Source organism: Ailuropoda melanoleuca, chromosome 16 (genome assembly GCF_002007445.2).
Source record: "Ailuropoda melanoleuca isolate Jingjing chromosome 16, ASM200744v2, whole genome shotgun sequence".
Taxonomy (NCBI): Eukaryota; Metazoa; Chordata; class Mammalia; order Carnivora; family Ursidae; genus Ailuropoda; species Ailuropoda melanoleuca.
The window spans coordinates 28,666,125-28,678,597 of record NC_048233.1 but is presented as its reverse complement, the minus strand read 5'-3'; the positions used below and the strand labels follow the sequence as shown (position 1 = coordinate 28,678,597).

At 38.9% G+C, this 12,473-nt stretch overlaps 1 protein-coding gene across 3 annotated transcripts in view; it reads right to left on the bottom strand.

Annotated features, from left to right (window-relative positions):
• Window positions 1-12,473, bottom strand: part of FGD4 (FYVE, RhoGEF and PH domain containing 4) — a 207,153-nt gene that overhangs the window by 132,779 nt on the left and 61,901 nt on the right. The window contains exon 1 of one of the 3 annotated variants that reach the window (XM_034646149.1): window positions 11,876-11,937. The exons of the other annotated variants lie outside the window; for them this stretch is intronic. The gene's annotated coding sequence lies outside the window, so the exon portion shown is untranslated. Of the gene's footprint in view, window positions 1-11,875; window positions 11,938-12,473 lie in introns of those variants that run through there. 3 annotated transcript variants of the gene reach the window in all.

Here is a 12,473-nt window from a genome sequence, read left to right as displayed (position 1 = left end):
ATTGAAGCCAATGCTTTGGCTAATAAATCATAGACTTCTTAAAACACTTCATGGTTTATTATCATGTGGATTCAGCATATACATAATAATCCAAATGCTAATTTCCCTTTTATGTGATATTTAGATATTGTCAGAATCAAACTCTAATACTGAGACTCAGTTCACTTTTGCTATATCACTTCTTCAAATTACTAGGTCTCTGAAAGAACGACAAATTGCAAATAGTGTATTACCTGAAAGAACTTGACAATACGTGAGGAAATTTTGATGGACAGAAAAAGCATTTAACGTAGCTTATGAACCAACAAGTGGAAGTATGAAGGAAACTCCCTGGAGAAACTCACTAAAATCATGAAGTCCTAGAAATTTAGAAATCCTCCCATTATAGTATGGGTGAGAAAACTGAGGCCATGGGTGTCAAGGTAGATTTAGCCATACTGATATATTACGGAGACAAGCTATGTACATTCCAGACTTTTTTTTTTTTTAATTTATTGTGGGGGGGAGACAGAGAGGGAGAGAGAGAGTGAGCATGGGGTGGGAGGTGCAGAGTGAGAAGCAGGCTCTCCGCTGAGCAGGGAGCCCAATGCGGTGCTTGACCCCAGGGCTTGATCCCAGGACCCTGGGATCAGGACCCATGCCGAAGGCAGACACCCAACCTACTGAGTCACCCAGGTGCCCCTCCAGATCTTCTGATAGATTTTTCCCAGTATAATTTCCATAGCATTATATTTCTAAATTAGTTCTTAAACATGTTGTTATCCACTAGAATCCTTTCAAGGAGTGGTGACTTTTAAGAGCTAGTAACCCCCCTGCAACAATCTCTTGCTATCGATGAATGTTGTTACCAGCTCTGAAAGTTGAGATCTCTGAAGTGAAAGGTATAGTAAAAGAGACAAGACATGTTCAGGTAGTGTGGATACCAACTAGCTGAGGGCTTCACCAACCCAAGCCACCATCCCCACCCAGATCAGCCATGGGCTGGCGTGTCCTCTGCAGCGTCCGGGTACGTTTTATACAGGAAGCGCTGGTGCATGTACTCAGGCTTCAGTGATGAAGTCAAATGAGGATGTCAGCATTTTTGGTTCCCTTCACACCGACCACATGCCAGTAAACTATTGGCTAAAACTGCAACTGTCCTCCTCCGCGACTGTACCAGGGCCAGAAGGATCCTAATGAGTATGTGGGCTTCGGTTCTTGACCTCTTTTTCACTGTTTTAGCAGTGTGGTAAGCAAAGAAAAAGAAAATTCATATAAAATATTTCCTGATAATTTGACCCTGTATATTGTAGATTTTTATATATCTTTATAAATAACTAAGCCTCTTCATCACTGTTCATTCAGATGCCATGTGGCCAAAGTTGTAGAAACAGGTTGCAAAAATCACACTGAAATAACATTTCTCTCGTAAATGTGCGGTTTTTTTCCCCCCCGCCCAGTTTGCTGCTTATATTTTGGTCTACTAGATTTTATAAGAACAGATATTTCTGCCTTGGCTTCAAATCAAGTGATTTGATTAGTTTAGTCATACTATATACATTAATTACATTTGAGAATGGCTTTAGAAACCATATTAACCAATCTGTTACAAAGCTAAAATTAGTACCCTACCTCTGAAAACATTATCTAAATATTTATCTAAAAATAAATCTTTAGAAAAGGATAATAACAAAGCTATTTATCTGTTCCTAATGCCATCATTCTGTTCCATGTCTTGATAAAATTAACTACAGCTGTATACTTAGGTGTCCTTCTCATGACAACCCTGACAAACAAAGGTCATTATTGCCCCATTTTACAGACGGTGAAAGTGAGAACCCACGTTAGGCAGCTTTCTCAGAGACGAAGTGGCAGGGCTGTGATTCAAAGCCTGCACTGTTGAACTTCAAAACCTGGTCTCTAAAATCCAAAATGTCTGCTTAGTCTCCCAAAGCTTTCTCAAAGTTATTAACCTTGGATAGAAGAGGAAAAACTTTCATTCTGAGTTTTCTTGTATTTAACCCCAAACTCAAAACCTGAAACGGTTTATACCTGGTAAACTTCTGCTTTCTACTCCATGTGATCTTTTCATAACCAAATTCCTCAAAACTTTGTATTTAATCTACTTGTAAGCCAACAGTTTGACAAATGATCCTTCTTTTGTATAACTCACCCCTTAGTCCGCCCAAGCAATAGTTAGTTTTAGCTTAGTTTGCTCATTGGTGATGAGAATGAGAAGAGTGCATTTGTCAGTTTCTCAAGGCCACTTTGAGCCAGAAATATAATTCTGGTCTAAGGTCTGGTTGCTAAACCACGCTTCCTCTGCAATAGTAAGCTACTATTGGTAGGCTAGTCATGAAGAAACAAAAATAACAAGAAGTATGGGATAGTTAAAATACTTTTGCTGATCTCTTTCTCTCCTCTTTTTTGCCCATTTCCTATATATTCTGTATTGTGATTATGGAAAGAAACTACAACTGCTTTGGCAGATAAGGAAAACACTTTATTCCTATTTCAAATATGAAGCAAAGTTTCATTTCCTTTTCTTATTAAAATATGGGATATAGCCTCAAGAAGTATGATGCTTTCAAAAAGTGTCCTGTTAAATCCATTTCTACTATTTAAATTTTATTGGCACAGACCATTATCTTTTGATTTATAAATTTAAGACAGTTCACTAAGAAATGTGTTGGTACCCATGTATATGGCAATCCGCACCGTCAACTGAATTTCTACAGTGATGGAAATGTTCTGTATTTGTGTAATATTAAGGTAGTCACATGAGCACTTGAAACATGGCTTGTGCGACCAGGGAGCTAAAATTAATTTTATCTTAATTAATTTAAATTTTAAAAACAACCAGCGGGTAATGGAGAGCATAGGTCTCAGGTCTGGGTGACTTTTTAAATTTTTATTTTGAATTAATTATAGACTCACAGGAAATTGCAAAAATAGTACAGAGAGGTCCAGTTTCCCCTAATGATTACATCACGTTGTATAACCATAGTACAATCTCAAAACCAGGAAACTGATATTGGCACAATGTGTGTGTTTAGTTCTGTGCCACTTTATCACTTGTATAGACCCGAGTAAGCACAATCACAATTACAATACTGAAGGATTCCAGCATCACTAAGAGCTCCCTCATGCTACCCATTTCTAGTCATCAACACCTCTCTCTTCTTCCTAACCCCTGGCAGCCATTACTCTGTTCTGTTTCTGTGATGTTGTCATTAACAGAACACTGTATAAGTGGAATCACACAGTATGTGACTGTGACTCTGAGATTGGCTTTTTCCACTCAGTGTAATGCTCTCGAGGCCCTTTCAAGTGCTTGCATGTATCAACAGTCCGTTCCTTTTCTGTTGCTGAGTAGAATTTCATGGTGGTGGTGGTACCACCGTGAGTTCAGCCATTCACATGTTAACGAACATCAAATTGTTAACAGTTTTTGACAACTACAAATAAAACCGCTATGAGCATTCGTGTACAGGCTTAGTGTGGATCTAAGTTTTCATTTCTCTGGAATGAATGCTCGGAAGTACGACTGCTAGATTGTATGATGAGTGTCCATACATGCTTACTGCCATTTGTTACCTGTATGTCTTTATGGTGTTTGCCCACTTTCTAATTAGGTTGTTAGGGTCTTTCTTTCTTTCTTTCTCTTTAACTCTTTCTTTTTTTTTTTTTTTCATTCAGTTTTGAGATTTCTTTATATATTCTAAATAGAGTTCTTTGTCAAATATAGGGTTCTCAAATTTTTTTTTCCAGTCTACAGCTTGTCTTTTTGCCCTTTTAACAGTCACAGCCAAAAGATTTAAACTTTGATGAAGTCCCATTTACCATTTTTTTTTTCTTTTATGGTTTTCATGCTTTTGGTGTCATGGCTAAGAACTTTTTGGTAAGCTCTAGGTCTAGAAGATTTTCTCCTAGGTTTTCTTTAAAAAGTTTTACAGTTTTATCTTTTACATTTAAATTGGTAAACCTATTTTGAGTTAATTTGTGTATATAGTCTAAGGTTTAGGTGGAAGTTCATTTGGGGGCGGGGGTCCATAGATATCCAACTGCTCTAACACCATTTGTTAAAAAGATATGCTGTATTTGCACCTTTGTCAAGAATCAGTTGGCTCCACTTGTGCGGGGCTAATTCTGGGTTCTCAGTTCTGTGGCACTGGCCTATTTGTCTATCCCTCTGGCAATACCATCGCCTTGGTTGCCATAGCTATATCATGTCTTAAAATTAGAGTGATTTTCCCTACATTATGCTTCTTTTTCAAAAATGTTTTTTTAGATGTTTTGGTCACTTTGCCTTTCCACATAAATTTTAGAATAATCTTATCTATACCTACAAAAAATCTGGCTAGCATTTTAACAGGAACGTTGTGAAACCCATACATCAATTTGGGAGAACGGTCATTGTCACTGTATTGAGAGTACACAGTATCTCTCTCCATTTATTTAGATTTTTATTTCTTTCATCAGCACTTTGTAGTTTTCATGAGTATATCTTTTAAGAGCAGCCCAATGACCTAGAAATAGCTTATAAGTGCCACCAAAATAAAAAGCAATAGTCTAAACAGGTTTTGGAAGTCAACGTGATCTGGGCTAACTAAAGTTAAAAATCAAGAATCATACAAACACAAGTATATTCATTTGGGGCAAACAAGCAGATTTTGCTGAAAGACTGGCTTCCCAACATTTACAAAGAAATAAAAGGGCAGTACAGTTAATTCTGCAATTAAAACAGTACACAGAACACATTGGAAGTTTAAAGGACGGAGTACATACCTTCCCATTACAGGTAGCACTTCTTCCCTTTTTTGATTTTATTTTTTTCTATGTATCAAAGATGTGCGTTACACGTGAAATAACTGCAAGACGGGGGCTCTAAATTACATATTTGCAAAGGTCCGTTCCAAGTCCTACAGTATTTTATTAATTTTATTTTTGAAAAGTGATAGAAAATAATGCTTTTTGAATGCTGCTGCTTAGATATCTACAGAGGGCAGGTCAAGTGCAAAAAATTCTGTTGGATAGTAAATATATGTAACTATTTGGACAATCTATGAAAGCTGCAGGGAAAAGTGAGATACAAGAAAATTTTGAAGAGATTAAAATTATTTAGCCCAGAGATGAGAATTCTGTGAAAATACCTGTAAGGCAATTAGGAAGTTATGTACCTACCCAAGGGAAATGAACAACTTAAAAATATACACAAGAATACATTCTTAATAACTGGAGTTCAAAATAGTGAGAACACAGCATGTTGCACCAACCCTTAAATAAGTAAGGTCCTATTCATGATGAGTATAACTGTGAAGTATAGTTGTGAAGGTAGGAGAGTACCAAAATGATTCAGAGACCATCAACATTCTACAAGCATATGATCCAAGTCTTCAAAAAACCATGCCCAGGTTTCAAAGCTGACTGAGAAAGAAGAATCTGAAGACCGGAGACTAAGAAACAACAGTGACTATTTCCTGCCTACCTCTGTGTCTCCTAGAATGCTCTATCAGTTCACACACAATAATTGCTTGATGGGCTGATGAGTACCTAGGATATCCTAAAGCAAATGGAATTATACTTGGTGGAGAAACAGAGGAAGACAATTCTGAAAACCAAGAGCTTGGGCATCATTTCCTAAACTGTTGGTCATGATTATCATGCCAGGGAAGTTGGACAGCTGGAAGGATTCTTCTACAGACTCAAATACATGTGTCATGGTCATCTTGTCCACACTATCCATAATCTCACTCCTGAGTAGGTTACGGCATCAGACTGGACAAGGTCTGAGGAGAACAAAGAAGAAAAAAACAAACAGAAGAACCAAGGAGAGGGGGGGAAAAGAGGAAGTGCATTATTAGTCAGCTTGACAACTACTTAGATGTAGGAGAGTAAAAACTAGTAAGGGAAAGTAAGGGAAACTAGCGCTGCCCCATTTTTACAAATGATCAAATTAAAGAAAAAATATTCAAGTTATTTTATGTTTAACAACAGCAGTACTATCAAGATAACGTATAACCAAAACCAAAAGCATTCAAATGTTCGATTCCAAGCTAAAAATAGGAACTAAAGGTCAAAGATCTAACACCAAATTCTTTTAATTTTAAAGCTACAAACTGTATTTAAACTCTCGAGTCGCTATTGTACTAAAGCACTGTTTTATTATTTTTTTAAAACAGAGCTCCAATTTGCATAGAGAAAAATCTACTAACATAATTGCTTGACATATACAGGAAGCCATTTACTAGCCTATATGAGCAAACCTAATACATATGATTCGGGTGAATAAACAAAATCAGAGGCCTCTTCTGCCGGCTGTTTTGTCCTCTTACCAATCAAAACAGCTGCACACAAAAGTTCCAAATGGTAGAAAATCTTGGGACTCTTTCACGCCCTTATTCACTTCTGCCTTTACCACAATCATTTCTACAATGCACCCAGAATCTGCCTTTCATTGTTCACAATTCCCGAACAGCATTTAGTCCCTATTATAAGAAGGAAAGTCTGTAGAAGGGGGTTATTTCTCTACCTTTGGTAATATATAAGGCAATCTTTACTAAAAATAACCAGTTCCGTTTTCAGACCATTAAAATCATTAAATGATTAAAATCATAAATGCATTCAGACATCCCTGTCACATTTAAATGTGGACAACAAAGGTGCTTAAGACTATATTCTGTTAATGAGGAATTTAAATTTAATTCTACCAAAAAAAGTGACTTTTGTTTACCAGTGAAATGCAACATTTAAAATTTCCACAACAGATACTGAGAGGCTCTTCATATGTAAATGTTTCTTTGAACCTCCTTCCAGAGCTTGAACCTTTCTCCAACTAATAAACAATTACTAATCATCAACTTATAACTTATGCCAAGTGCCTTTTCAGTACTACAAAACCCCAAACCCCAAAAACAAAACCCAAAAATATCTCTAACAGATTACAGTGGGTTAATGACAGCCACAAATTCTTTGCCACTATTCCCACACCAAGAGGTGGGGTCTATTTCTCCTCCTCCTTGAATGACTATCCAACAGAAAACAGCAGAAATGACATTGCACCAGTTGTGAGCTAAATCTTTAACAAGCCTGGCAATTTGTTTCTTTTTTGGAGTCCAGCTGCTATGTTATGAAAACATCCAAATAGCTACACGCATGAGAAAGGCCTACATGGAAGAGAAGGAAGGCCCAGCTGATGACTCCAGCTCTCCAGCTAAAATCACAGCTGACAGCCCCAAGCTGCCAGACCTGCAAGTGAGCTACCCTGGAAATAAATCTTACAGCCCTAATCAAGCCATCCTAGCAGACAGCACAGACACCAGAAATGAGCCATCCTTACCAAATCCTGGCCAGATCCCAAAGTTGTGAGCAAGAAAATTGTTTGTTTTTTTTTTAAGATTTATTTATTTGACAGAGATCATAAGCAGGCAGAGAGAGAGGGGGAAGCAGGCTCCCTGCTGAGCAGAGAGCCGGATGTGGGGCTTGATGCCAGGACCCTGGGATCATGACCTGAGCCAAAACCAGACGCTTAACCGACTGAACCACCCAGGTGCCCAGAAAATAGTTGTTGTCTTAAGCCACTAAATTTGGGGATGATTTGTTAGGTAGCAATAGATAACCAAAACAAAGGCATTTGGAACCAGAAGAGGGGCTGGAACAAAAACCTAAAATATATACGGGCTTTGGGCAGAAGTTATAAGAATCTCGAGGAGACAGTTAATAAAAATCTGAAAAAGTAAAGAAATGTGACCGGTGGCTGAAGAAAGGGAACCTACATCACGTGCAGGCAGAATAAATAGCAAACCCAAAGCGTGCAGTAACATGGAAATAGAAAGGGCACCTACTGAACTCATGGATCTAAGGATAATTTCAGGAAGAAGGCTGAAAGTACCAAATGGTTCATGTTAGCCACCTATGATAAAATATGGGAGTAGTGAAATGAACTAAAAAAAGGAACAGTTTGGTTCCTTTTCAAGTAGAATTTAGAGGAAATAAAAAGGAGCCGGACTTGTTGGGTTCAAAAATAAAACCATTCCTCATTTCAGCATCTTAGCAAAAAGCAAGCTCAAAGTAAGACATGGCTCAAGGCAAATATCAAATTCTGCAGTGCCAGTAAAATTGGCCTCAAACCTTTGTTGAGCCCTCACCTCAAAGATTTTAGGTGGTTGGTTCCTCACAGACTATGTTAGACCAGTAGTTCTAAAACTTCATGTGCACCAAACTCAGCTGGGGTTGAGGGGGATGGTGTTAAAACCCAGACTGCTTCATCTGTTTGATTCAGTTTGATTCAGCAGGTCTGTATGGGGTCTGACCTCTGAGTTCCCAGGTGACGCTAATGCTGCTGGTACAGAGACCATACTGCAAATCACAGTGCTAGACCAAAGGCTTTGCAGGATTTTAAGTGTATCTTAAGAACCATCTCCACTAGACAGTAGAGTTTTTAAGAATTTTTTTTAAAAGATTGTATTTATTTATTTGAGAGAGAGAGAGTACAAATTGGGGAGAGGGGGAGGGGCAGAGAGAGAGAAAAGCAGACTCTCCTCTGAGCAGCACTGGACTAGATCCCAGGACCCCCAGATAATGAACTGAACCAAAGGCAGGCACTTAAACCAACTGAGCCACCCAGGTGCCCTGAGCTTGTAAGAGTCTTAATGGTATTTTCACACAATGCCCTGACTTAAAGGCAGTTCAAGGTAGAGCCCTGTCTCAAAGAGATTTGTGGGAATGGTTTTAATCTAATGTTGTGAACCCCAAAGAAATCCATGGGAATACTCATAAAAACTCTAAAAACATATCAATGGAAAGACCATCAATCTGAACTAAAAAAACAAAGTTCAAAAAGAAAAATAATAGGGCCCTTATTCAGACAGGAAGAGGCTACAAACATAAGTCATTTCTTATGGAAAAGTAAGATTCAGAGGACACAAGGAAGAGGCTAGAGAGTAGAGACAAGAGCCACGAAGACCCACCAGATTATAAACTAGTCCCAGGGAGTTTGGGTGGCTCAGTCAGTTGAGCATCTGACTCTTGATTTCAGCTCAGGTAATAATCTTGGGGTTGTGAGATGAACCCTGCATCAGGCATTGTGCTGGGTGTGGAGCCTGCTTGGGATTCTCTCTCTCCCTCTGTCCCTCCCTTCTTCTCTTTCTCTCCCCACCCCCCTAAAAAAACCCAAAAAACAAAAACAAAAAAACTAGTCCCTGAACAAGTAACTATTGACATTTACCTAGCTGGATTTTAGACTGTTGTGGCCCAGGGAATACTAGGTGTCTCCTACTTCTCCCTTACGTTTTTTAAAAAAATGAGTTTTATTGTGCTATAAGTCACATACCATACAATTTACCCGGTTTGCAACTCGGAGGTTTTCAGTATATTCACAGATACAATCAGATAGCTTTAAAACATTTCCATCACCTCAAAAACAAACCTGTACCCTTAGTTCTCATCCCCATACTCCTATCCCACTAAGAAGCTGCTAAACTACTTTGTCTCTGTAGATTTACCTATTGAAGGACATTTCATACAAACAGAATCATACAATACGTGCTCTCTGTGACCAGCTTCTTGTACCTAGCATATTTTCAAGGCTTTTCCATGTTGCGGTATATATCAGTACTCCATTCCACTGTACGGATATACTAGATTTTATGTTTCTATTTATCAGTTGATAGATATTTGAGTCGTTTCCACCTTTTGGCTATTGTAATGTTGCTATGTTGTATTCATGTACAAGTTTTGGGTGGGCATATTTTTTCCTTTGTCTTACGTATACACTTAGGAAAGGTATTGCCAGGTCAAATGGTAACTCTATGTTTAACCTTTTATGGAACTGTTTCCGAAGTGATGGCACCGTTTTACATCCCCACCAGCAATATATCAGTGTTGTGACTTCTCCACAGCCTCTGATATCTTCTTGAAGGAGGCTGTCTATTGCAATTTTCCTGTCCCTGCCTTGCCATTGTATGTTGGGTGGGGGGAGGACAGCAAATAACTTGTGCCTTTAGTTCACAGGTATTTGGTTTGAGATTAGCCATACCCAAAGGGCCTCATCTGCACCTGGATCTGATTAGACGAGCTCCTGGACTCAAGCTAACATAGCAACGGAGTGAGGCTTGTGGGGCTCTTGTGTGTTGGCAAGTGGAGTCTGCATGTGTGAGCGGCCAGAGAGCACACTGTGCTAAGTGGTCATTCTGGTGATCACCTCCAATGAACCACACTTGTGGGTATTCACATCCTTGTATAGTCCCTTCCCACAGGGACGCTGGGCCAGGCCTATTACTGCCTAAACCCTTTGAATATGGCAGGAATGATGCAGTGCCAGTTCTGGGCCTAGCCCTTACCTGGTTGGGCAACATCTACCTTTTCCATTTTGGAACCCAGACACCACAAGGGTACCTAAGCAGCCACTGAGTCCCAGCTCCCAAGCAAGCCTCAGAGGACCACAGCCATCCCAGCATCCAGCTGACACCACATAGAACAGAACCTCCTGGTCAACTCACTGAATCAGGAGATAAGCTGCTGTTTTAGACTATCAGGTTTTGGAGTGGTTTATTACACAGCCGTAAATAACCCAGACAGGTTGCTTTTAGTGGTATCTTAAGCTTCGCTTCTCTCTAGTCACACTAGGCTCCTTAATTGTGAAGAACTACAATGTGCGGTAAACTTCTGTTCCCTCTAAAAATTTAACTTTATTATACCCAGGATCAATTCAACAATCATTTGAGCAAAAGAAATATACCTTCTAGGTCTCAGAAGACTTTTCATGGAGTCTGTGTTAGAGTCCAAGTCACTAAGAGTGACAAAAACTTGAAAGTTTCCATTTTCGGTAGAAAGCAATGAGCAGCTACACAAGGCATGACAGAGGCCCGGCTGGGGATGGGAATCTCAGCATTTGCGGATGTCTCTTGGTGGCCAGGGAGGCACACCAGGAGCACAGACAAACCTGAGGAAAGGCCCTGCGTATCAGACGCATTCACCACGGTAATTCAGAAAAGAGGCAGGGGACACACAGATACCAAGCAGTCTGTGGTGACAGCCAGGGAATCCTCCAGGCACAGGGTTAAGATAGCAGGGCTTCTGAAGCCCGTTGTTATGGCAAAGGGCAAAGACCTTTTTTTTTTTTTTTTAAACACTGGTAACACCAGTAAGAATTTCTCAACTCTGCTTTCTCTAATGCTGACACAGCTGCTGTCCTTCTGCTTAGCTCCTCTGGATTTAAACGGCTCTCACGTGGCTGCCCCAGTCACCCCTGTCTTTCAGTTTATCTTAGGGATAGTCCTGATGGCATGCAAGGTTCTCGGAGGCTTTCTGCATCTCGAGAATACAGACAATATAAATCCCTCATAATACAGAATTATTCTAACTTTCACAGGCTAATGCTTAGAAAAGGTCCAGACACATAGTCAATTCTCAATATATCACACTGATCAATATATTACATGTGGTAACTTCATTCAATTGTAAGTACATCTGCCCTAAAAACAATGATCTTCAAGGAAAAAAATAAATAACAGTATCGACTCACAAGTCTATTAATAGAGAAGAGTTAAACAAACTGTAGTACAGTGAAATACTATGCTAACTTAAATAATAAAGGAAGAGGACTTCGGAAAAATCGATGTGGAAAATTTACAATACATATCAATGAAAAACCAAGTTGAAAGAACGTATAATCCCATTTTTAAAGTAAGTCTATACTGCTTATCTATGCGCAGAAAAAAATCTGGTAGAAACCACCAGACTAACTAGACACCACAATTTGGGTAAAAATTTCACTTTCTACAGAATATATTACTATAATATTTGGTTTTTTAATAGTAAGCACATGACTCTTATCATCAGAAAAACATGAATAGAAAGGCACACAGAGCCTTCTTAAAAACCAGCATACTTTTACCTGAATCTATTCACGTGGTCTTCAGCGTTCACTCCTCTTTAGCACTCAGAGTGGCTCATGGCTGTTTTTAGAACAGTATCAGGAGCTGCTATATGAGCTATTTCCTGTATGGGGCAGCTATTTTTAATTAATGAACATTTCGTTGTAAGAGTTCACTGGAAAATAAAACCACCACCATTTCTGCAAGTCGAAAGAAAGGCTTACTCTCTAGAGTAAAATGGAAGATTTCAATTATAAAAACATACTCTAAAAGGTATTAGATGGTACGTAATATTGAGAATTAAGCACTTCATTTCCATTGTGATACTAAGATTCATCTCATTTAAAAATTTCTCAAGGGAATCTAAAACTTTTATTTACTTCATTTCTCCTAAGGAAAAAAAAATAATACAGCATTCTTCATTTCACCAGCACTCAAATGTGAGCTGTAGAGAACATCAGAAATGAGAGAAAAAAGAGAATGAATACAGAAAGAGACTAAAACTTTCCAAACATTTACTGAGCAAGTAGGTGCAAAGCACTGTTCTACACTAAAGAGAGGAATTAAAACTGTGGTTGCTCTACCTGTAAGTGTATTAGCAGCAAAATCACCCCTTCC